General features: G+C 40.3%; 1 pseudogene; it reads left to right on the forward strand.

Moving 5' to 3' along the window:
- The first annotated feature begins 6,668 nt into the window (after positions 1 to 6,668).
- Positions 6,669 to 7,941, forward strand: LOC116644743 (annotated as a pseudogene).
- Positions 7,942 to 27,153: the final 19,212 nt, after the last annotated feature.

Genomic DNA, 27,153 nt, shown 5'->3' on the forward strand with positions numbered 1-27,153 from the left:
TTCTTTTCTTTTCTTTTCTTTTCTTTTCTTTTCTTTTCTTTTCTTTTAAGGGTCTGATCTGCCTCCATTCTGAGACTGCTGAGAAGAGCTCCTTATGCAGAATTTTGTTTCCTTCCTGTCAGAAAAGTTACTTGCAGCGTGCCTGGGTGGCTCAGTCGTTAAACATCTGCCTTCGGCTCAGGACATGATCCCAGGGTCCTGGGATCGAGCCCCACATTGGGCTCCCTGCTCCACGGGGAGTCTGCGTCTCCCTCTCGCTGCTTCTGATCTCTCTCTCTCTGCCTCTTAAATAGATAAATAAATAAAATCTTTGAAAAAAAAGTTATTCGAGGGGCGCCTGAATGGCTCAGTCATTAAGCATCTGCCTTTGGCTCAGGTCATGATTCCAGGGTCCTGGGATCGAGCCCCACACTGGGCTCCTTGCTCGGCGGGAGGCCTGCTTCTCCCTTTCCCACTCCCCCTGCTTGTATTCCTGCTCTCTCTCTCTTTCTCTCAAATAAATAAATAAAATCTTTTAAAAAAAAGATTAAAAAAAAAAAGTTACTTGATCTAAGATTCTTTGTCAGTGTTTCTCAGAATGAATTATGCTAAGATCACCTGGATTATAATTACCCAGAGAGCTCGATTAAAAACTATAGGTAACTGTTCAGCACTACAGAACCACTGAATTTGAACATCCAGTGGTTGGATCCAAAAAATGCATTTTTTACAAGTTCTTCATGTTGACTCTTATGCCACAGAAGCCTGAGAATTGCTGCCCTAGATTACAATGATCTTGCTAATAAACACTGCATCATGGAATTTTAAAGCTGTAATCATGTCTTGTAAAGTTTCTAGGTTGATCCATCTCCACTTGTTTAATTATGTTGCATTCTACATTGCTTCTGGCTGAAAACAGTTTCTTGGCGCTTCTGCATTAATGAAGTGTGGCTGTGCTTACATACTATCTCCTGATTTGAGCTGCTGGCTTAGTAATTCTTGTTAGCTCTGCCTCATAGGAGTTCTAGGAAACATAGTGCTTGCTTTTAATGCTGACTCTTAGCATCCATGGTTTATTACATTTAGTGCCACATTTTTAATCGCCCAGTATAAAAGTGTCTATTTTCAATGCACATTAAATCTCAACTATATTCTGGACTGAAGTCATTCCCATCCTTAAGAAAAGATTTAGTAAATAACTACTGTTGAAGGAATGATTTGTATCATGTAGAAATATGCATGTGTGGACGCTGTTACTGATTGTATACACTTACACCATTAAGTCAAGGAAATTATATAAACTTACATCGTTACATTAAGGAAAGAAATCACTGCATCCAAAGGTAAAAGGACACAGAACCCACTGGGCTTGGTTCCTGACTCCTACCTGACTAACTGACAATAGTAAGGTCAAGAACAATTTTAACATTTAGTGAATGTTTACTACATGGAGGGTGGGGGGAATATGCTAAGTACATTCATGCATTTATTTAATCCTCCAATGACTCTCTAAATTAGATAATTTTCTTTGTCTGCATTGTTCAGAGGAGAAACTGGAGCTTAGGGAGGCCATGTTTCTTTCCCATAGTCACACAGCTTGTCAGGATTTGCACACAGGCCAATCAAACTGAGAAGCCCATGTTTTAACCCTGCCTCTCAGTAGACCAACTTCCTGCTCTGCTCTGTTCTATCTGACCTTATTCATAAAAAGAGACACTGAGATTGGGTCCTTGAGAATGTATCACTCTCAAGGGATTTTGAATGTGCTACCCCTCCAAAATTGGAAGCACACCAGTAACGTACTGCGGAGGGGCGTGGCCCTGCCCGGGACCCAGCCGAACCACGCTTTAGAATAGCTCTATTACTTGTTAAATATGTGACTCAGTGCGAGTCATTTAACTTCTCTGGGCAACATTGAATTCATTGATCATACATTGACCAAGGGGGCTGGAATCTCATCTCTTCAAGCTACAATCTACTGTGATTTTTGTATATTTTCACAGAATGGGCAGAGATCATCTGCCCATTGGTCAGGGATCATTGGGTTGTAAGGAATAGATGCCCATTCAAGTTTGTTGAGGTAAAGGAATTTTATCATAAAGAAAATGGTTCATCTTACAGAAACAAAGTATGAGGGGTACAGCCAAACTTCATAAGAACTGGAAAGCTTTCATTGGTCTCCTGTCTCCTTTTTTCTGCTGTGGGCTCAGCCAGCTCTATTTCTGTTTTGCTACTTTGCTTTCCTCCACCTCTGCAGATTGGCTTCCTTGCCTCATTTTCTCATGACCAATCAGAGCTGCCCAGCATGGCCGCTCCCAGCAACACCTCACTTCAGTCTCCAGGTATCAATTCCAAATTTCAAGGTGAGAGCGTATCTAACTGGCTGGGTGTGGGTCACATGTCCACTACCGATTGAATTTTCTGGGCCAAATGGGTAGGAGGGGATGGTTTGACACTTGATGCTGTCCATTCAAGGAAATGACTTCAACAATTTATGCAGAAATTATACAGCCTCTGTGAAAAATTGAGAACGGATCTCTAAGAAAAACAACTGCATTTTTGAATTACTTTCTCTCGTCCTAATTTTGTATCTTTTGATCCTATCTTATTCTCACTCTTTCTCAGCGCCCTTGTGTCGCCCTTCGTCCAGTCTTTCCCAGTCTCCCTGGTTTCTTTCCTTCCTCTATTCATGAATTTCTCATTTCTTTGAGGTCCTGTGGGCAGATTTTCAAGGTAGCAGCAAAATAAACCTAATCAAGTAATTCCTACCTAGAGTCAAAGTCACGATTTGCGGAGTGATTATTATGTGCCAAACACAGTGCTAAGCCCTTCACATATACTTTTTATTTACTCCTCACGACAGAGTCACCAAATAAACATTATTAACTTATTTTTCCACCTGAGAAAACGGAGGTTCTGTGTGGTTAAGGAGCTTGTGCAAGCTCGCACAGCTAGTAAATGTGCCAACTGGGAATCAGATCTGGCTTTGGGAGCCTGAACCGCTGTGGCTGTGGTTGCTGGTCATGATATGCACCCTGCGTGCTGTGTGGTCCTGCAGCTGGCCGCACTGACTCACGAAAGCCGAGTGGTGGGTTTTCAAGGATTCTGAAAGCTGGTTATGGAACACAGCCAGCATGAAAATTTAAATTATAAAAACTTGCAGTCACATTAAACAAAGGTAACAAATACTCAAAGCTCATCATAATGATTTTGCTTTCTAATTATTTTACTATGCTTTACCATGACATCTGCACCTTAGCGTCTTTACATCTATGGTATGTGTATGATGGAGACGCTGTGCAATGGCGAAGGGCGTGCTACCCCACACCTCCTCCCAATGCTGCGTCTGGGAGTGTCATGCTGGTGGCTTGAAATCAGACACTGTGAGAGTATTTACGCTACAGAACTCGGCAAATGGCGCATCTGAATGCACTGGCAGTCTTTTTTAAATGAATAAACAGACAGCTGTGTGGCCTACACAAAATCCATCTGAAGGCCGAATGGGCCACCAGTGTTTGACCTCTGCCTTAAAGAAATGCATCTCTAATGGATGAATCGTCGACTGCCCTGAGCGCCAGAGCACTCTCTTGAATGTAGGCATCTGACACAACCGTACATCTGGTCCATCATGATTGCCTTCAGGAACCACCGACAGCTTGTTATTGAGATGAAAGGAAAGGAATCAAATTCGCCCTAGCCAGTGGTTGCCAGTCACCTAAACTGAGGACTCTTCAAGGCCCGGCTGAGGCCTCCTGTCCTGCACAGCCAGGCATTGGTCCTGGCCGACGTCGAGCCACCACAGTCTCTGTGAAGAGCTGATGTGCCTCCTTGACCGTAGCACCAGCGAGCGGGGAAGAGCTGACCCAGAGATTCAATTAAAGTGCAGTAGCACTTTTTATGCATTCCGCCTTTGCATCTGTTTTAGACTTTGTTTATTCATTAGTTCTTCTTTCTAGGTCAATGGGGAGCCAGAGAGAAGAGGGTCTTGCAGCTGGAGAAGATAAATATGTGATGGAGTGTGTGGGTGGCCATTTAATGCTGCTCTCTGGGATGAAATGATGCTGGTTTCTTCTGTTGTCTGTAGAAGTAGCAATTATCCTTCTCTCTTTGACTGAAGCAGTTATTTTGGGGAAAAAAAGCTTTGAAGTCTTTTGACTAAGAACATTTTGGGTACCCTGTGGTTGGTTAGCTATGTTTAGATCACTTGTTCTGTGACCTTGGACAAATCTCCCACCCTTTCCACTTTCTTTTGTTAAGCTGAGAATGTTAGAGTGATGTGTCTATATCCTAGATCACGGAAACAGAAAGGTTTCTAAAGTTTTTGAGCTTCTAGAAAATTATTTAAATTCTTCAGTGTAAATTATTTATTTATTTATTTAAACAATTACCCCATTTAGTATTAATTTATTCTGTGCCTTGAACACTGCGTTATATCCATAATGTATCCAAAATTTTAGTGCAGGAACTGCACCCTTAGTTTCCTAAATGATTTTATGTTCTGATTATCTGTCCCTGTCCGAGTTATGGAGTCCTGTTTGAACTGTGAACCTCCAGAGTATTTCCTTTTTGTGGATTTCTAGAAGATTTTTTTGTTTCACCTTGCCAGATGAGTTTAATCAGCAAAAAGAATTTATTGAATACTCTATTTTCATTATAATGTCAGTATGATTTGTTGTGAGGAAGAATCCAAGGGACTCTTAAACAATTTTCCTGCCCTCTACAGCCAACCACAACAGTCTACACAGAAAGACAATTGCCACCCCCACCCCTTCAAAAGCTGCATATCATCAGAGTCAAGCAATGAAACAGACTATAAATATAAATGAGAAGAATCTTTCTTCGCCATTCACTTAACCAACTCTCTGGAATAAGTTTAGCTCTCCATCCGCTCAGCAAAATACATTGCCATAGTAGGGCCCCTGCTCACAGCGAGCTTACCACCCTCTAGGACACCTGCAGTTGAGTACTATGCTGTCCAAGCATGTTTGTTCCACATATGTCAATGTACTTGTTATTAAAATCACACAATGAAATCAATAAAATATGGGGGCATAAGGAGAGGTGTGGAGTTTTTGTATGAAAACAAAATTGATTGCTTTATAAAGACTTTTAAATATTAATGGCTAGAAAAAATTATTAACAAATTAAGTATTGAAAAAAAAAAAAAACACCTAAAAAGATTAGGGGGAACGATCACAGAAATTTAGGAGGACTTTGTACTCACAATATTTGGAAGGTTCTTGCTTCACTTTATTAATTTTTTAAAGATTTTATTTATTTAGAGTGCAAGTGGGGGGAGGGGCTTAGGGAGAGGAAGAGTGAGAACATCAAGCAGACTCCTGACGCAGCGTGGAGTCTGACACAAGGCTCAGTCCCATGACCCTGAGATCATGACCTGAGCTGAAATCAAGAGTCAGACACTTAACTGGACTGAGCCACCCAGGTTCCCCCTGCTTCACTTTAAATAAACCCAAACTGGGAATCATGGAGGATGCATTATGGGTGTATTGTATGAAAGAAAGATGCTGTTAAATTCTATTAGCAGACTTTTAATTTTTAAAAAAATGGCCCTATATCAAAAGTTTGATGAATTAATGTATAGCTTTTTAAGTTTTAAATTGGAATGTTTATGAAATATATGTATCATGACTATGATTCTTTCCCTAAGCGTTCTTTTTATTTTTTTTGTAGTCGATTGACCTGTCAACTACTGGTCTTGATCTCATCAGATTAGAGAACTTCTACCATATTGAAAATCTGGAGGAAAAACAAATCAGTTAGTTTTGAAATAGTTGGGGGGTTGATCTAAAACTATTGGTATGATTTTATCACCACAGAGAAACAAAGCAACATTCTTAGATAAAGAAAAAGCATACAAAGTTTAGGAGAATGCAAACTCCCAGGCCATGAGAGGTAAAATCTCTGTAGAAGAGTAAAAGGAGAGGAAGAGAAGGCTGAGAAGAACATTTGGAAAAAGCCTGGAGGAGCTAAGGGATCTGATTTTAGGGAGTAGGCAATATCGAGCCACTGACTAATTTTGATCAGGACAGTGAAATTATAAAAGAAGTATTTTAAGGAGTTTTTCTGGTAACAGTGCACAGGATGAGATGAATCCTCGATGGCAAGTATATTTTTTTCTTGGGAGCAAACTCAGATAACTGGTATCATTTCCCGGAACACTGTGATGAGGAATACAGCATGAGGCTGGCTGCAGGGAGAAGGGTGCCATTTTCTGTTGGTGATGCCTGCCACAGGCAAGGAAAAAGAGGCTGTAGTTTCTATACCTTTTATTCGTTGGCTCTGGGTCAGATTAAGGGTGAAGATAGTGGACGGACTTATGCCACCGCAATAGCATGAGACATAATAAGGAAGGTATGAGAGATACTTTGAAAATAAATACTGATTTGGTTCTGTGGATAAAATTATGACTGGAATTAAAAAAATTTTTTGAGTCAAGCAAGATGCTTTGCCTTATTATTGACATAAGGAAGTCATTAGAATATAGTCATAAGGAACACATAATTTAGAGTAAGACAGAATTCTGTTCAAAATCTAGACCTGTCATTTGCTATCTAAATAATTTGAGACATCCAAAATTTTAAAATTACAGGAAGTATTTAAAGCAGTAGCATACTGTCGGCGGTCAGAGGGCGGGATCGCTGCCTGGAGACGGCGGGAGCTCTTTCGCCATGGCGGCCTGGCCGAACTCCGGGTGGAACCAGCATGCCACTGTCTACGTCGGGAGCCTGGACGAGAAGGTTAGCGAACCATTGCTGTGGGAGCTATTTCTCCAGGCAGGGCCAGTAGTCAACGTCCACATGCCAAAGGATAGAGTCACAGGTCAGCACCAAGACTATGGCTTTGTGGAATTCTTGAGTGAGGAAGATGCTGAGTATGCCATTAAGATCATGAACATTATCAAACCCTATGGGAAACCAATACAGGTGAACAAAGCATCAACTCACAACAAGAACCTGGATGTGGGGGCCGACATTTTCATTGGCAATCTAGACTTGGAGATTGGTGAGAAACTGCTTTATGATACTTTCAGCACCTTTTGGGTCATCTTACAAACCCCGGAGATTATGCGGGACCCTGACACAGGCAACTCCAAAGGTTATGCCTTTATTAATTTCGCTTCATTTGATGCTTTGCACGCAGCTACTGAGGCCATGAATGGGCAATATCTCTGTAACCTCCCTATCACTGTGTCCTATGCCTTCAAGAAGAACTCCAAGGGTGAGCACCATGGCGCAGCAGCTGAACGACTTTTGGCAGCCCAGAACCCACTGTCCCAGGCTGACCACCCTCATCAGCTGTTTGCAGATGCACCCCTTCCACCCTCAGCCCCCAATCCTGTGGTATCATCACTGGGGTCTGGGCTTCCTCCACCAGGCATGCCTTCTCCTGGGTCCTTCCCACCCCCAGTGCCACCTCCTGGAGCCCTTCCACCTGGGATACCCCCAGCCATGCCCCCACCACCTATGCCTCCTGGGGCTGGAGGACATGGCCCACCATCAGCAGGAACCCCAGGGGCTGGACATCCGGACATGGACACTCATATCCTCACCCATTCCCACCGGGTGGGATGTCCCATCCAGGGATGTCTCAGATGCAGCTGGTCCACCATGGCCCTCATGGCTTAGGACACCCCCATGCTGGGCCCCCAGGCTCTGCGGGGCAGCCACCACCCTGATCGCCACCTGGAATGCCTCATCCTGGACCTCCTCCAATGGGCATGCCCCTCGAGGGCCTCTGTTTGGATCTCCCATGGGTCACCCAGGTCCTATGCCTCCACATGGGATGTGTGGACCTCCTCCACTGACGCCTCCTCATGGATACACTGGGCCTCCATGACCCCCACCCTATGGCTACCAGCTGGGGCCCCTCCCTCCACCCCGGCCCACCCCCCAGCCTCCAGTTCCCCCTTGTGGCCCACTTCGAGGCCCTCTTCCTCAGTAATTTCTGTTCTCTTGCTTCCTGGTCTATCTTCCCAATATCTTTTCAATTCCTTGGACCAATCAGAGTTGCTGTAACTCCCTATGGCTAAGGCACTAATCCCTCTCAGGCCTTTTTTTTTTTCTTAAGTGTAATGTTTTTCACAGGTGGTTTTATTTTTTTTCTATGTTGGTCCTAAGTTTTTTGCAAATGCACAGAGAAAATAAAACTAAACTCTTTGTTTAAAAAAATAAATAAATAAAGCAGTAGCATACTGTCTATCGCAAAATAAGTACCCGGGAAATAATATTTATTATGTTGAGAGCATGGCCAATGAAAATCTGGCTTCAAAAATATTTTACTAATTTTTGTCTCATTATGGACTGCTTTAAAAATAAAAATCCATAGAGTTATTGTTCTAATAGTTGAGATTTTCTAGCTTCTTATCCCAAAAATGAAACTGAACTGACTTTAGATAAAAAATAAATTATAATCCATATTTTCCGGTCTTTGGAAAAGAGGCACCAACATTTGTTTTTCTATGAGAAGCTAGAAATTATAAAATACCCCTCTGTCTGGACCGCTATTTGCCCACCATTTGTGGAAATAATCAAAAGCTTTGTAAATGAGGGTTTACCATAGCTATGAAGCTATGGTCTGAACTGCAAAAATTTTGCTACGCCCATACACAGGCATTGCAATCGATTTCTCCTCCTATCTCTACCCAGTGGGCAGTGATTGCTTGGCAATGCACATGAAAACACTGGGCATCCATTCACAGGAGTTCCTGATTTGTTTGTGAGAAGCTGTGATGTTCATTTGCAATCAGGTTTTGGCAAACTCTTGGCAGAGAATTTCTTTATAAAAAAGTACAGAGCTCTTCATTTGGCAGAACTCTTTAATATGTAGGTTTGTATTTCCTGTCTTCTACTTTCCTTAAAAAATGTTGTAGAAACACACACATACCCATTCATTAAGCACTTTGAAGCAGCAATCTGTGTATTTCCAAACAAAACATTGCTTTACCAACATGGTTGATTGTTCCAAACAAAGTCTTTTTTCTGCGGAATTCTACCAACTGAAATTTGAGACTGAGAGCCAAAAAAGTAGACTTTGGCTAGCTATAAAGTTTGTTACTTGTGGCAGAGATAGACATGAACCAATTTTAGTCTAAGGGAAATATCATGAGTCTTCGTATTATTATTTCCAGATCTCCTACATTGCATGGAGAAATCTGTTCAGGGTCTGAATACTCTAGAACTGATTTCTTTTCAAAACCTATTCCTTCCCGACAAATTTTTCCCCTGAATCCACTTGGAAATGGCGAACTTTTGGGTTCAATGTAAAAGTAATAAAGCTGTGACATATTAAACATATATATTTACAGCGATGACGAATCATTGTGGTTATCTCTCTTACTGTTGATTACTCAAACACAGCCAATTCCAAGCCTGTATGTGTTAAAAGACAACATCAAAAAGTCTGACATCCAAAATGCTATCTTGCATGGAATGAAACATCAGTTAACGGGCGAAAAAACGTCCATTCACGGCATAAAAATTTGAGAAACTTTCTGCCTTTACAGCGTGAGCAGAAGGAAATCCCAACAGAGGATGTTCCATTCTAAATCCTCTGCCCCCAGCTTTTCAAAGGGCCCAGAAATTGCACCCAGCAAAGATGCCCTGTCAAAATGATTTAAAAGGAGGAAAGAAAGTTGCTAGAGGGGAATTCATACTCCAGATAAAAGAAAACAACTTTAAGTGGTCTTTGCTGGTGGCCTATGTTGAGACATAGAACAGCCCAGACGGCTGTTTTTCCAAGAGGTTAAATTTCAAAAAGAGGAAACAACAGCAAACAGGCTGCCAATTTACTGAACAATGTCACAACTGGCTGGAGATGTGTTCAAAGTAAAACTACTGATTTACAAATTCCTGGGTCTAACATGCTCTTAAATATTAACACTTCTTAGGAAACTTTAGAGCTTGTGTGTCACGTTTATGACTCTGGGTAGACAAGGCTCTATCCAAACAGACTGCTCCTCATGACAATTCTTCGCCCTGTAATTAAGCCCCACTGGGGGGAAACCACTGTGAAGTCAACCTTTGATGCCAGGAGCAGCCCCTGGTGCCCAAAGACACAGGCTGGAGTTCATACCCCATGCATTTCTGTGTGGTGTACGTTGAAGGGGGATGTTTACAGCACGACTCCAAAATAATAATTGTAGCAGATAGAACATTATGTTTTCTTTTTATCAGACACTGAGAGCTGGTTTGGGAAGGCGAGCTGGCTTGCTGGAGAAGGGGGTGGGGGAGGGGCCACCGGCAGGGACTCCTGGAAAGAAGATGTGTTTGGAGAGGGAGGAGGAGCACAGAAAGAGAAGTGAGTGTTGAAGAGCCATCATTCTAACATTTTAGGAAGGTCTAACAGGCTTTAAATATCCATTATACCTCAGGCAGTGCTTCCTTCCAGAAAGTAGAAATCTCTCCAACTTATTCAGCTGTAAGCAGGGTCCAAGGATCCACTCACAAAAAAAATTTTAAGTAGGTCTGGTGAAGGTTTCAGGACTGGATATATGAAACCATTAAATATATATTTTTAAGAAGAGAAACAGTAACCGGAAATGTATACTCCTTTTTTTTTAATGTTTACTCCTTTAACTGGAAAAGTACTTAAGTTATCATGTAAAAAATATGTACACAAACACCTAGGAAAGCATAAGACATTGCACGAAAGCTGCATGACAATTAATTGTACTGTAGACATTCATTTTACATAGTTCTGTGTTAATTCATGTATATCTATCCATCTATCCATCTGTCTATCATCTCTACCTTTCCTTCTCCAAGGATAACGGTCATCCTTGGAGAAGGAAAAGCGTAAGAACAGTATATTAGAGGAAATGATAGTGTTTATGGTAACTATAGTCTGAAGTTTCTATAACATCAGTGAATGGTTTTTAATAAATGTCTGTTTTTCATCCAGAGGTAAAAACATATACAGTGATAGAGCACAAGTCGACACGTTATTACTATGTTATGTCCAATTTCCTTAAGTAAGAAAGTAATAACCAAGATTTACTGAGTGTTTTTCACCTGCCAGCATCTATGCAGAGCACGTTATACATCTTATATCATTTAATCCTTGTAAGAAACCTAAGGAGACAGAGCCCATTATGATCCCCATTTTCAGCTAACAAGACGGAGGCTTAGAAAAACAACTTGGCCAAGGCCCACTAAGCAGAGTCATAGGTAATGTTCTAGAGGATGAATAATGTGACTCTAGATTTATCCAAATTGGTTTAATAATTAATGATGCCATAAGTGGTTCCTTTTATATTGTCTAAGGAAGAGGTTTTAGAGAAGTTAGTTAAGGTTTAAAAAAAAACAGTGCCTGAGAAAGCAGCCTACCAGGACACAGAGCTCAAGAGCTTTTGGGAAACAGATGACCTGGGTTTCTCGTCTGGCTCTATCACTTCTAGATGGTAGCTGCATAATCTTTGGCAATGTGTTCATATATTAGAAAGAGATTACTTATAATCTTATCACATGAATGTATGACTTTAACATTTACTTGATTGGGTTCCTTTGGTTCTTTATGTAGATGATGGCCATTCTTAATTCTAGAACTAGCTTGTTGTCCAGCAATACACAGGGCTAGAAATCCATTTTTTTTTTTTTTGCATATTGTTGTAACAAGCAGGTATTTTTTTTTTTTTTTTTGCTATAAAGCAATATTTCCAAGCTGTCATACCATCATGATATCAAAAAGTATGCACCAGAAGTACTTTTGTCTATAGCTAGGTATAATTCCTCAGTGCTCTTGGGTTATAATAAAGGAAACTTGAACCTTTAAGATAATGTCTCATGAAAGATGGTTTAAATTTTATTTTTTTATTTTATTTTATTTTTTTTTTAAAGATTTTATTTATTTGACAGAGAGAGAGACAGCGAGAGAGGGAGCACAAGCAGGGGGAGTGGGAGAGGGAGAAGCAGGCTTCCCGCGGAGCAGGGAGCCCGACACGGGGCTCGATCCCAGGACCCTGGGATCATGACCTGAGCCGAAGGCAGACGCTTAAAGACTGAGCCACCCAGGCGCCCCGAAAGATGGTTTAAATTTTAAACAACAATATTCACCAGCAAAAATCAAATCACAGCAGCCCTGAAACTAAGCTTTGGGTTACTTCTCATATACTGTTTACTTAATCTAATACAATGTCACCTCATGTATCATTTTTTGTGTAAAGAATTGCCACTCCCATATCATTGGTCCCATAAAGAACGCAGAAGATGTTATTTTAAATGTGCCTATTTATACTGAAAAGATAAATGTTTATTCTTTACCAACAATGTGGATTTAGCAATGTGGATTTTACCAACAAGTAACAATGTGCTGTGTTCGTTATTTCAACATAAATGATTATGTTACAAAGGTGGGGCAGGGGAATCTGCATTTTTAACAAATGTCTCAGGTAATTCTTGTACGTACCCCAAATCGAAACCTGCTGGCCTAGGTGGTAGGGTTTCTGTTCAATACTCCTATAAGTTTCTTTTCCAATCTTCCCTCCCCTTCTTAAGGAACCTGCTTTCACCCTGTGTGTACGAGGTCTGAGTCCCACAGGCCCAACTATGGACCATGATTAATTAGAACAGAGATGTTCCCCAGAACCAAAATGGGTCCTTGAGCCATTCTCTCTGGTGAATTGTCATTCAGACCCAGAAACTGGTTAACCTCTGCTAGGTACTGAGAAGTAATGGAAAATGAGTCATTCACGTGGTTAAAGATGAATTTTCTAGCCCCAAAGTTGGAACTAAAATATATAAGTAGATAGATAGATAGATAGATAGATAGATAGATAGATAGATAGATGATAGACAGGTAGATAGATAGAAAGATGGATAGACAGAGAGAGAGATAGGGAGGTAGATAAAGATATCTTTACAGAAAAAAAGCCTCACATAGCGAAAATAAAACTAAAGGAAATTTAATATCATTTCCCATGTCCCCAAAACCAAGTGTGAAAAAAGGGGAGAATTCCTAGCTAAATAAGAACTAAAGTCTCTAGCTTCCTACCTTCCTAGGCAACATATAGCATCTGTTAAAATGGATGTAATATTTAGATTCAATTTAGATCATTCAGTCTAGATTTAAGGCTGACAGGCTTGGAGTATATCAGCCCATAGTCTGACCTAAGGCAGAAAGCTTGCTTCAAGGTGTTAGAGGGAAGGGGACAGGCACAAGCTCCTCGAGACAACTTTCCCAGAGTCTCTTCTAGCACTCAGGACAGGAGTGGTCAGGCTTGGCTGAGGAAAAGTGAGAATGAGTCTGCAGAAAGAAAGAATTAAGTACTTGTGAAGGGAGAAACTCGTCCTGCCCTGGGGTTATGTGAGATACTGTTGATCCCTCCCAATAAATCCCTCCCCTTGACTTTCTGAGGTTTTTTCCTTTTGTTTTGTTTTGCTTAGTATAATGTGTGTAGTTTTTTGTTCTTTGCAATGAAATAATTCCTGACCAAGGTAGCCCCAGTAGGCAAAAAATAAGGACTATTAGAGCATGAATTTACAAGGTGCCTCGGCTACTTGGTTCACTGATGCCTGAAATTTTATAGGAGCTTTTTACTATTTTCATGTCCTTTTTAATTTCATGTCATTTGTTTTATTTGCACTCATTCAAATGTAATATTTCTGAGAATAATAATAACTCCTGAGGGTCCATAAATCGTCTCTGCCCTCAGGATATCGGGATTCTCCCTGTGAGCAGGGTTTGGTACATACGCCCCCAGAACAGGGGTGATGCCAATACCATGTAATTGCTGCTAACTTCCTCCAGCGGTCAGTTCCTGCTGCCCCAAACCTCAGGTGAGAGGAGGACCATCAGAGAGCCTCCTTCTTGGTTTGCTCTACCTGGCAGGGGCTAGCAGAGGCATTTCATACACAGCGCGGCAAGAATTTCTCACAGTAACCCGATGATGTTATCAACATTAGTGCTCATGAAGACTTGGAGGATCAGAGAGTTCAAGACAGTAGCTCAGCAAGCACTAAAATTAGAACGGTTCCATCTGTCTGACTCAGTCTTATCTATCTATCTATTTATTTATTTATTTATTTATTTATTTTAAAAGATTTTATTTATTTATTTGAGAGAGAGAATGAGATAGAGAGAGAGAGAGAGAGAGAGAGCATGAGACGGGGGAGGGTCAGAGGGAGAAGCAGACTCCCTGCCGAGCAGGGAGCCCGATGCGGGACTCGATCCTGGGACTCCAGGATCATGACCTGAGCCGAAGGCAGTCGCTTAACCAACTGAGCCACCCAGGCGCCCCTATTTATTTATTTATATAAAGATTTTATTTATTTATTTGACAGGGAGAGAGAAAGCACAAGCAGGGGGTGCAGAGGCAGAGGGAGAAGCAAGCTCCCCGCTGAGCAGGAAGCCCGATGGGGGGATCGGTCCCAGGACCCTGGGACCATGACCTGAGCCGAAGGCAGACGCTTAACAACTGAGCCATCCAGGCTTCCCTCAGTCTATCTTTTTAACCCTGGCTAGGATAAAAGAGGAAGCTAGAGTAAGGGATAGAGCTAAAACAATTAAGGTTGTGAATACATTTATACAATTTAACTTTTTGCCTGGGCTCTCTCTGATAGGAAATTTATTACTTCTTAACATTTGTAAGCTAAAACAGTATGTGCTACATTAACTGGGAACAGCCCACCTTATTATATAGAGATAGAGGCAACATCGCATTTACCTAAACCTGCCATTCTCTAGCTCAGGTTTTCAAATAACTCTCTGTAAATAGTCATGAGAAGATGCAGTTTTAGAAGAATTTTTGCTCATAAGAATGCTCATGCTGGGGTGCCTGGGTGGCTCAGTCGTTAAGCGTCTGCCTTTGGCTCAGGTCATTATCCCTGGGTCCTGGGATCGAGCACCGCATCGGGCTCCCTGCTCCGCGGGAAGCCTGCTTCTCCCTCTCCCACTCCCCCGCTTGTGTTCCCACTCTCGCTGTGTCTCTCTCTGTCAAATAAATAAATAAAAATCTTAAAAAAAAAAAAGAATGCTCATGCTAATAGTATGTAGATGAGAACTAAAATGAATTAAGAGGACTCTTTCATCAAAAAGTGCTTAGGAAGGATGAAATTTATTTAAAATGTTAGGTGTCTGTGATTTATGATTTTTAAAAAATCAGCATAAACTCCCTCTCCCACAATTTTAACTGGGAGATGCTATCTCATTAACCAAATTGCATAGGAGTACGCACCAATGGTGAAAACTTCGGTGGAAGACACTTAGCCCTTGAGAGTGGGACACTTCTCTAATGTCACAATTTGAAAATTCATCCTGCCTCTTATGTGTAGATTTATATGCTCTTTTAACCTACCTCTCCCGACACCTGGATTAAAAATAAGCTGGACCAGTTTTGATAAATACACAGTAAAGTGGCAATCTCATGCATGAAGTCCTTTTAAGAATGAAATAAAATGACTTTTCTCGCACAAATGCCTAGTAGAAAGAAAAACTTTATTAAGTCAAGTTCTGCATTTTAAGAAATCTGATTGTTAACTTCATGTTCATTAACACAGGCTAATCATCTACATTACAAAATATGAGCATTTAGAGAAGTTTTTTTTCCCCCAAACTCTAATTAGGGAACGAATGAATGAATGAATGAATGAAATTTGTGTAATTCTTTTGACAGTTCAACACCTATGCATATTATTACATGACCCATTTGGTAGAGGATAATCTATATTGCAAAATATAAAATGATGCGATGGTCTGTGCTAGACTGTGGTCTCTTTATCATTTAATTTGTTGCTTCTGAGAGTCCAGTTTTTAAATAAGAAAGAATTGCTGTACTACAGTTCTCATTATTTGGGTCTGTACCCACTTAATAGAATGAAATGGCAAATTTTAAATTGTTCAGTTTATGTACAAAGTATAGATTTTCTGACTGGGTAATTTAGATTGCCCAGCATGAATAGACTGGTTAAATTTTCAGATTAACCCCATTGGCTAGATAATTACCTACTATATTAGGAAGTTCTGGCTGACAAGTTCTGGCAACTTACCTAGAAAAACTGGAGTCAACACCACCAATATAGGTGTAAAGGATTTTAAAAATAATTCTATACAAATATTCATTTGTATGATTTTTCACCTCATAAATAGTGGTTGTTCTTCCTTGTTTTCTTAGGTAGTGCTATTGAGTAGTATGTGAGAAATCTGTTACACATAAAAATCTCCTTATCCGCAAGTTGCCGCAATAGGAATACACCTATTAAAATTTGTGTTATTTCTTATAAGAGAAATTAAATTTAACCACATTACCCAAACAAGATGGAGACATAATGGTCTTCAAGTAAGGTAGAGACATTCAGATTTGGCTTGACCTCACCTTTAGGCTCTGAGGAACTTGGGGTGTGAGAAAATAAACGATACTAGCTAGCTCCTGGATTGGTTTATCATGGAAGACGTCATGCTAGCCCTTAGCACCGAGGCTGTTTATCCTGCTTGAGCTCCAAGCCCAAGAGAGTAAGAAGTGAGACAGCGACTCAGATTTCTCCACTTCCCCATCCCACCTTAGTAATCTCTTCTTCTATGCTTCCATTTTGAGAAAAATCCTCGTCTAGTGTTTGAAACTGCCCCCCACAGGTGGTGGCCTGTTGGGCTTTAGCAGAGTAACTATGCCTTCAGACAGCACCACCCCAATACTCATGTGGGAGATATGAAGCCACAGGGCCGTGTGTCCTAATCCTGGCTTTGCTTCCTGTGACCTGCAGGAAGGCAACAAAAGCAGAGCTACTCTAAACTTTACATGCTTTGCTGACTCCTGATGTGTATGTGTGTGTTTACAAAGTTTACTAGGCTATATCAGAATATATACAAAATGCGGTACTACAGAGAACACCCATTTAAAAAATAAAATTTTGGGGCGCCTGTGTGGCTCAGTCGGTTGAGCGTCTGCCTTCGGCTTGGGTCATGGTCTTGGGGTCCTGGGATCGAGCCCCACGTCGGGCTGTCTGCTCAGCGGGGAGTCTGCGTCTTCCTCTGTGCTCTCACTCTCTCAAATAAATTTAAAGATTTAAAAATAAATACGTAAAAATAAAAAATAAAATTTTATCAAGTTCATTGAACGTCCTGTATACTCTTCCCCAATTGCATCTACTTAACTTCTTGACAAGAATTACTGCTTTTTTGAATTTGGTATTTATCACTACTATGCATTTATTTTTTCCTTATTTAGCCTTTCACACTGTCTAAAAATTCTAACATGTCTATCTTAAGATAATTAATTTTAGTTTATAATAAACCAAATAAAAGGAGTGAATTTTAATTAAATATGAAAAAGATATTTCTATAGAGAATAACATATTATGGTAACTTTGCTAACAGTGGTTAAAAGAATCAAAATGGTCTATTTTGGAGACTTTATCTTATGCTAAATATACTGCCCCTAAAACCACATCACTTAGTTACTCTCTTGATCAAATTTGCAATTTTAGTACCTTTAGTACTTTAGTACCTTTAGTACCTTTGTGCTGTAAATCACACAAAGAGTTTTAAAAAGGAGGGAAACTAGCATACAAAAATCTTATTTCTGAAATAAGCTGACTGGTATGAAAGAGAAAAATTGAAAAATCTAGAATTAGAGAAAGTCAGACATATTTAGAAAAAAATAAATAAAAATAAAATCTAAATTAAAAATAAAAAAATAAAATTTAATTGATTTAAGAGACAGTTAAGGTGACTACCAACATATTTAAGCTGAAACACAGATGATTAGAACTCAGTTTATTTTAGCAGTGCTCTTCCAGAAGATTTTATAAAAATAGAAAATGAAACAAAAGGAAATTCAGCATAAGTGCTTGGCAATACTCTTTGAAATTCATAAGGGCAATTTCTTTCCAACCTTCATTTACCTTTTCTCATGAAACATTCCAAGAACAAACTAAGAGTTATTGAAATCATTTATCATTTTCCCCCCTTTGGAAAGGTGATGCCACTTTAGAGGTGTGGTGAATTTCCACTCTTTAGAGCTGGGAAATCACAATTTCCAAGCTGGGCTCTGCCTTCTAATAAAACACTCCATATATTGTTAAACTATTTATATTGCATACACCCCATTTTAAATAATTTATCCTACAAAATTTCAAAACAAATAAGACAAAGAGTAAGTATTTGTATTCCAAAAAGAATTCACTTGAAAATGGGGAAGTTTCCTTAAAGGTGAAAAATTTGTGTGTGTCTTGATTTCAAAATAATAAAAATATTGTTTATGTGTTTCTAAAACTGAATTTCAGAAACAACTTCTTTTTCTTTCTTTTTTTGGATAAATTTGTCTGCATATATTTAAAAATGCATGCAGGATTCAAGGTACTGTTCAAGTCCTGTAAACCCTCCAAAGTTTTTTGTTATTTTTGTACGTACTATTTTTCCAAGCACATTTATAAAAGAATCAGAATCCTCCAAGATTATTGCTCTAGGAGTCCAAGAAAATTGACTTTTTTAGTGCTCAAGTACAAAATGATACTGGCAGACATTGTACTTCCAGAGAGGGAAAACATAAGGACTTGTTCTGGTATTAGTATTAAAAACAATGGATTTCAACAATGATGTAGGTCTTGTTGGCCATTGCTTATTCACAAAAACAAATTATGTCTATCTAATTCAAATGAACTGTTGCCCTTATAGAAATGAAAAGGTCACCAGCATGCATGCTTTATTTTACAATGTTTTCTTTTGGAAAACTTATTCAGATAACATCTAGGCATGAATTCCTTGCCTTTTCAGGAACAGCTGTTTTATTGGGGAGGAGGGTGGTGGGCATATGCAATAATATTTTAAAAGAACTAAACTCTATTTAGCAGATCTTGGAGAAACTAACCTAAGCGGTTGGCCTTGAGGATTTGAAATCCCAGAATTTTTCTCTCCAAATTTCAGTTTTTCATAGAAATTTGGAATATATATATTCAAATGAATAAGGGTATCTTTAGATTTATATGAGACAAGGAAAAACTCAGTGCAAATACAAGAAAAGTAATCCATCCTATTTTCCTGGGGGTTCCAAAGTTCTGCAGTTGACTTCGAGCTGATACAGCTGTAGGTAAGAATCTAACAACCAGGTGCAGTGGGCAGAAGGCGGCCCTGGAGATCCCTGTATCCTCGTCTCCACATCCTGCAGCCCTGTCTTATCTCCCTTAGTTGAGTGTGAAGAGAACTGTAAATGGGATGGAACGTCTGTCGCTCCTATCAGTCTATTACCTGATATGGCAAGGTGAAAAGATTATGGCAATGTAACCAACGCCCTGAATCAGTTGATTTTGATTTAAATAAAGGGGGATTAACCTGAGAGTGTCCGTCTTAATCAAGTGAGTCCCTCCAAAGAGAGCCTGGAGGTCGGTAGTGTTCTCTCCTGCACGCCTTGAAGAAGTAAGCTGAGATCTACCGCTGCAAGAAAGTGGATTCCCACTTTCTTGGGAGGTTGAAGGAGGACCTTGAGCTTCTGATGAAATTGCAGCCCTAACACCGTCTCCCATTCTCCTATGCTGATTGCTTTTAGAATCTTCTGTTCCTAGCATGCTGGTAGTTTACATCCATGGGCTTTTGAGTATATTCGGTTGTGGGCGTGAATCCATGACACTAGCAATCTGAAAATGCATTCATTTTCATTCTAGGAAATATTCATGTATTCTTTGTTTGACAATTTTCCCATTCTGTTTTGTTCCATTCTTTTTTAGAACTTACATTATTCAGAAATTAGACTTTATCTTGTATCTCTTATAATTTTTCTCTCTTATTTTCCTTTTATCTGAAAGGAATGGCCTGCTTTCTGAAATTTATCTTCAACGGTAGCTTTTTAAATTTCCTGGTGGCTTTTAAAGTCATGTTAACCTATCTCTAATTACGAAGATCTTGTCTTTTACCTCCATAACGTCCTTTACCCAGCCTGCTGCTCTTGTTCATGAATGTAATACGTTTTTCTGCAGCTCTGAGAAAATTAATTTTTAAACATTTTCCTACTCTCTACATGGTCTCTATTTCCTCCAGATTCTTTTTTCATGTTTGTTTTGGTCATTTCCTTGTACATCAGTGTTTCCTCTAATATCTATTGATTCTTGGTTGTCAGTTGACATTTTAAGAGTAAAGTTTTTAAGAGTAGATGCCGATTAGAAACTCTGGTTTTCACATTAGTGGAAGTTGCTGCGGGCTTCATCACAGGCTAATAATGGGCACCAGGCCATTACTGGGAGAGCCCCAGCTGGGAGTGTCACTAACCCCAAACCTGAGGGCAATTTGCTCAGCCTTTGGTCCTCCAACATCATACCTGGTTGCTAGGGTCATATAAGCTGAGCTGGAGAAGACAGTTCAGGTCTCTCCACTCAGTGTGTTAATCGTCACTTAATTCCTCTGGTTTCATTACAGCATATCACTCTGTTTCAGGAAGCCTGGCGCACCACAGTTTGTAGCCTTATTTAGGCTCTCCTATCTTCTTCAGGTTATGGGAGGAGTGACCGCCAGGCTGGATGTAGGAGTTGAGATGATCTAAGGATCCAATTTCTCTTTTAATAACCTTTCTTCCTATTTTCAGCCCTACTTTGCGCTTCTGCTTTCATAGGCAACTGAGGTCCCCAGTACATAAACCTTTTGAGGGTTTTCTGCATTGAATAACTTTTTAGGGGTGTTTGGGGAAAGGGAAAGTAGACCTTCCGCCATTGAAGACTTTCCTTCTTTCCTTCAATCTACTAAGTCAGTTATCACTTAAATATCTGCTTCCTAGCTTCTGAATTCATACCAGTAATCCCCACCCTATGTCTTCTCCTCTCTGATGGTCTTTTTCATTATGGGTATGGTTAGTGTTGTGCTGATAAATGGCTCTTTGGAAAAATGAAAGAAAGAAAGGAAAAAAAAGCTCTGATTTGTAGCCTTTGCTAATTTCATGATGTCTACTCCCACTATGACTATTTTCAAGCTACCGATAGTTTAATAATGGCTTTCAAGAGACATGAATATTTAACAATTGGGTCTTTTTTTTTTTTTTGATAGTTCAATAACCTTTTTATTTTATTTTATCTTATTTTACTTTATTATGTTATGTTAATCACCATACATTAGATACATCATTAGTTTTTGATGTAGTGTTCCATGATTCATTGTTTGCATATAATACCCAGTGCTCCATTCAATACGTGCCCTCTTTAATACCCATCACCAGGCTTGACACCACGTAATAACTGGCTCCAGCCCGGCACTGTTTATGCCTTTTTAAAATTTGTGTGAGCAGGAGAAGAGGCTTTGAGTCTTAGCAGGGTTTTGGGAGAGGGTTGACGTAAAGCTAGAAATTCACCCCACCATATTTATTGGGAAATGTAAATTTCTTACTCAGCTGGTTTGTGTAAACATAAAAACATGGTGACTAGAAAAAAAGTATTCACACGAGTGGAATAAATATAAAAAATGAAAATTATCTGGAATATATGATGAATTTGTTTTTTCCTCATTCAACTTCACTACTCTTACCTTTCTGTAAGTTAACAGGCTTTCCTCCCTCTCACTCTTTCTCTCCCTTGCAGATATAAACGCATCTATTAAAATGACTACATGACTTAAACAAAACAAAGTTTACTTCCTTTGACCATAGGCTTAAACTGAAAACTTCACTTAGGAGATGTATTTTAAAATGCTGAGAGGCTATTTAGCGCTGTGTTGTCTTAACAGCCACTCATAAGACATTATCATTCATCGACATCTCGGAAGTGTGGTACAAATAAACTAAATATTGGAATAATATTTGCTTTCACATTAGTCACTGCTCAGTTACTCAGAGATGTAAATTAGAAAGAATATCTAACTTGTAAAAATTATCTTACCCTTTCTATTTGGATTGTGAAGTATCTATCGCCGGCTCCGTTTCTAAGAAATCTTAAGGCAAAACCTGAAGGCCACGTAACACTGTGGCTGCTGGTCAGGGACGCTGCCTCCTGTGGAGCCGAGGTGTTTCCCCGGATGGCGCCACCGAATTAACCATCTGCAGTGTGCAAACTGCAGTGGGGAAATGTTAAGAATCATGGCATAGAGGTTAATGCGTTTAGGCAAACAGTACAGTGAGTGAATTAAAATGGCACTTCTTTTAATGAGATAAAGCTTGTCACACACCCACAGAATTCATGAGGAAGGTCTGAAAGACTCATACACTGCCCAAATTTAGAATAAAAGCAATGCTAGGTACTGTCTTTTTCACAGCATTCATTTGTAGGTAGGGAAACCGGTCTAAGTTGGTGAAGCCAGTAGTCAGATGGGGACTAAGAAAGATTCAGTATTTCTTTCTCACACCTGAAAATCTCATGTCTAAAGATAGCTGTCACCCCAAAATTCTCACCCAGGATCAGGAGAAAATGAAACTGGAAAATTTGCATTCCACACCCTTCTCATCTGGAAACGATGCTTTTAGTTCCCCATGCCATGGTCTCACCAAGATATAAGCATACATTTTTGCAATGTTCTACTTGTGTGAAGTAATTAAAATCCATGGTTTTGAGGGTCACGACTTGTTTTTGTTTATACCATGACTTCTGTTACTGCTCCTCATGAGATCTCCCGTGAGTAAGGAATGTTGCCTTTGGCTGTCTTACATCCTGTGTCTAAAATACAGATGAGTGTGACCAAAAGAATGTTCTGAAAACCCAGCAATGCTAAAGGCAAAACAAAAAATCATGATTTTGGTAACTGCTCTCTGCTTTATGTAAAAATAATCCCAGCTTTTATTTTTTTTTATTATAATTTCTTTGCTCCTCCAGCCAAATGTTTGAAGCGGAACCCGTGCTGGACATAAGCCATATCTCGGTGTTTGTTGTCATGTGTAGTATGTTCAGAAAATCTGCTTTGGTTTATTTTGCATGATGTCATATTACATGAAACAGTCTTAAAATGTAGATATTCATGAGAAATTTCCTGAGAGAAGTTACAAAACGTACACACGACTTGAGTTAACTATCGAGGCTTAAAAATTTTTTTACGTAATAAAGACAAAATTTTCCATTAAGTTAAAAAGTAGCCCTGACGTGTGTAGAGCCTCGGCCAGCTTTGGTGGTAATTACTCAGTGTTCTGATCTTTTGGTGGGGTCTGACCATTCTGGCATCACTGGCAAGAAAAGATCCAAATTGTACTTTCAGTGAATGGCCTTTTGAGTGAATAAATGTAGGTAAGACTTTATGATCAAAACTGGAGTGCATCCTGTATGAAGTATTAAGCCTTAACAGCCATTGTCTACATGCTTTCGGTAGCATTTCTGGGCTACTCTCGGTAGCTGCTACTCCAGGAAGGTGAGGGCTACTGTTCATTACACGTCGTCCTAAACTGCTGATTGCAGATGGCCTTGTGGAGGCTTGATATCCTCTTAAAATTTTGTCAGACTTCCTTTCAGCAATTTATGTGCTTGATGACATATGATTTTCTTGGTGTCTTGTGATTATCACTGAATGAGGGGGAGAAGTTTTGTCCTTAGAAGGCCCTGATAAAGGAGATTCCCATCGGCAGAGGAAGAGAGGACAAGGTGATTGACCTGTCTTAGTAACACATTGGTGGATTATGATTTATGGGGCAAGAAGATGAAAAATATTTCTTTTGTAATCCAGGGAAACTTGTGTGATAAACAAATGAAAAATATCTTAGGGTTCACTCTTCTATGAAAAATAGTACAAGGGAAACTCCAAGAAGGTAAAATTAAAGATACATCCAGGATCCTTTAACTTTGGACTGTCACCATGCTAAGGAGCATATTCAAGAGATGAATAAGCACATGTGTACTACTGCATATCACTATACTATCACTGCTGCAGGAATTCTAGATAAATAACAATTAGACTTTTAGAAAGATGCTGCTGCTGATGTGCTGGAAGACAATTTACTCCTTGTAATTGTTCTAGGGTGAACTCCTTGTACATTCTTGTGTGGGTAGATGTTTTCACTAAGATCACTGTATCCAAGAATTTACTTGCATCCATGCTGGTCTCATTTTTCTAAGGTAGCACTTTTACCACTCTCTTCTGGAGACTTTTCACATGACTTTTCAGGAAGAGCCTGAAAGTTCCTTAAAAGCCTATATGTGTTACTTCTTTCCAATTTAATCATGACTGGTTTCCTCCTTTTCTCCCTCCACCACCAAAAAAAGGGGAAAGAAGAATGATCAAAATATTCCTGCTTGCTTCCTTCCTGTGGTTTTGGGTCTGCAGATTATGTTAAGGTTGGGCAGCCTCTGATTTGCTTGGTGTGTTATGATTGTCATCGGCCATACAGAGTTCAGGTGTCATTGAGAAGTTCTAAGCAGGAGGAAGGGAAGCGTCGTGAACCAGGAGGAGGAGGACAAGGTAGTTAGCATTTGGCTGGAGACCCACAGCAGGCTGTGCTTTTCTGGCTGTTGGCCAAGAAGGCTCATTCCAGGGCATAAAGAACAATCCACACAGATTGCTTGCTTTTTTATGTCACCTACAAAGTACAATAATCCTAAGTATGGAGAGATGCCGAGTGTCAAGCCTGTGGAAAAGCCACACATTTGCTCACATCTACCCTAGCACAGAATAGGAATGTCAGGAGCCAGCACCACAACCAGGGACATTCATGAAGGGAGCGACTTTCCTCTGTGATCCCACAACTTGGCCAGAGAGATATAATACTTGTAAACATCACTGTGACTCACTCCACAGCATCAGTGGTATTGAGAAGATTAAAAACAAAACAGAACAAAAGTAAAAGCAGTAAATATTGCTGTCTTTGAATCATTTCCTGTTGAAGAGGGTCAGCCCAACCATGTGTGTAGAGACCAGTTGATCCAACAACATCAACTCTCTGGTGCCTTTTTCTACTTTTAATTAGTCTTTTGGCAGCATGTTGAAATAAGTTTAGGTAGCACACTCACTTCTATACACAAGGTCTAAGAAACAGTTTATAAAATTTTAAAAGAGAGACAAAATCAAATATGTTAAATTTTCTCTTCAGGAAGAGAAAAATTTTAGCCTACAAAAATTGTACTGGTTGATACATGACAGTCTTTCCTTTTATAGCTGCACTACCTCGGGCCGTAAAATTGCTTCATGAATTATTGCACCAAGTTCACTGGATCATTTTTCTCCAGAGACCCTCTCCTGCCCAGGCAGCCCACTCCTTCTGATTCCCTCTGTCTTATAGGATACGTATATTCTGTATATCTGTACACACACTCACACACACAAATATACCCCTCACTCAGTCATTGTGAATAGAGATTTTTCAAAAAGCTGAACTACGTTACAAAGTCTAAACATTTTAAAGTAAAATACTTTATTTAAAGTTGAATATCTCTTTTGCAAAATATGCATAGCATCTAACTTATAAAATTATTGTAAGGATTAGAGTAATATATGTAAAGCACCTAGACTATTGCCTGACTAGTGGTAGATGCTAAATAAATCACAAGTATCATTATTATATTATTAAAATGTTTTCCAACATGCAAGTAAGCCCCATTATATAGAGTACTGAAAAGCTAAGTGATGTTTGTGAAATTATTATTTCTATTATGCATAGTGTGTATGTCATTATACACGTATATTCATGCTGGGCTTAGTTTTCTATGGGTCATGGTCAAAAATCTTTGAGAGCCATTGATAGAGAATGGGCTGGAGAAGTAGCCGGCTGGCAGATGTGTCTGGAGTCTCATAGCAAAGAATCATGTGGTCCTTCCAGCTTTGTCCTTTGTAGGAGACTGGAAGACTGGGCTTTCCAAGGCCAAAAGCCTATCCCCTGCAGGTGTTTCTGTGGCTGAATTCCAGGGAAGACGGAGAAAATCACCCTAGGATGCAGTGGTCTAGGTGGTGCCCAAGCTCAGGGCCAACCAATCCCATGGCCATACACATGCCCACAAGCCCTAGAGTGTTTGGAAGGGTGGGCCCACTGCTAGGGGCTCTCGGTGATCCTCCTGCTGATATGGTTGCCAGGAAGCTCTAGGATTTGCCTACGAGGCTCCTAAGCCAGGATTTGCATGTGCTGTCAGTGACACTGGAGTGGAAGCTGGGACGAAGAGAGATCTAGATCTTCGGGTGGGGGAGCAAAATTATGTTTTCCTCTTGCCTGTGCGTCAAAGGCTGTGGTGTTAGTTCCTTCATGGAGCCAAAGCAAAAATCAGCCTTCTCTGTATTTTCTGGCTGAGAGAAGAAGGAGACAGATGTTTTGTAAATTCCAAAACCGTGTTCTAAGATCAGAAATCCTACAGTGTCCTGGGGAAAGAATGTTTAATCAGGACATGAGCAACAGAAAGTGATGAATGTCTGCCATCGTCAAAAAAATGTAATAGTTATTTTTGTTACCATCTGAGAAGGTGGAATTGTACTTACTAACAAAAGAAACATTCACACAAATGAAGAATTTGCACGGAGAGGCTTCTGTTGGAGTGTGGGAAAAGCTCAGCCTATTCCTCATGGTCAGTAGCTGCTCTTGGCACATCTTGGGTCCTTGGGAAGCTGAGGCTCTCAGAGGAACCAGCGCAGGGAGGGGGGCATCTGGCTCACCCCATTGTCAAGAGACAATGCCTTGGGAGATTCTGAGCACCATTCTGCTTCAGCCTCAGGTTCAATTTTTAAGACCACAAGCGCAATTCCTTGAAGTTTAGAGTCAGCCCTGGGTACAATGCGTTGGCGTGAGACATTTGGAAGGTATGGGAAAGTAAAGCCAGGAGGCCCCAGGTGTTGAGCCAGCCCCAGTTCCCCGGTTCCCCACACTGTAATCATGGACCCGTCAGGCTCGAGGACCACCCGCCGCTGTGCCTCTGCCTTGCTGCCTTACTTCTGCGTTGTTTTCTGAATACTTCTCTCCTCCCACCATCCCTGGAACTTCTCAGTGTCCTTCTCCTGCCTAGGAGGAAATGGAAGAGAGAAGGGGGATGCACGCTGGTTGCATGAAGAGTCGCAGAACACCCAGAATCATCCTGCTGTGAGTAACTTTCCAGCAGCTGGCTGGGGGAAACGCTGACTGGGTGCTTGTTAGAAACCCTGGAATCACTGCTCCCTGGCGCCTGGTGACTGAGAGTAGAGCAGAGATGAGAGGAAACCCACAGACAATGCCACTGTCCCTACATGGGAGGGCGAGGGTGCCCTAGTTTCTTTCTCCCTCCTCCCCTTCCGAAGGCTCAGGTGTGCACCCCCACCACTGAGGAAGGTTACTAGACATGTTAACTAGGTAAAAAAAAGTGAATAACCTTGCACATGTAAGTG

The sequence above is a fragment of the Phoca vitulina genome, unplaced genomic scaffold (assembly GCF_004348235.1).
Source record: "Phoca vitulina isolate PV1807 unplaced genomic scaffold, GSC_HSeal_1.0 scaffold1, whole genome shotgun sequence".
Lineage (NCBI taxonomy): Eukaryota > Metazoa > Chordata > Mammalia > Carnivora > Phocidae > Phoca > Phoca vitulina.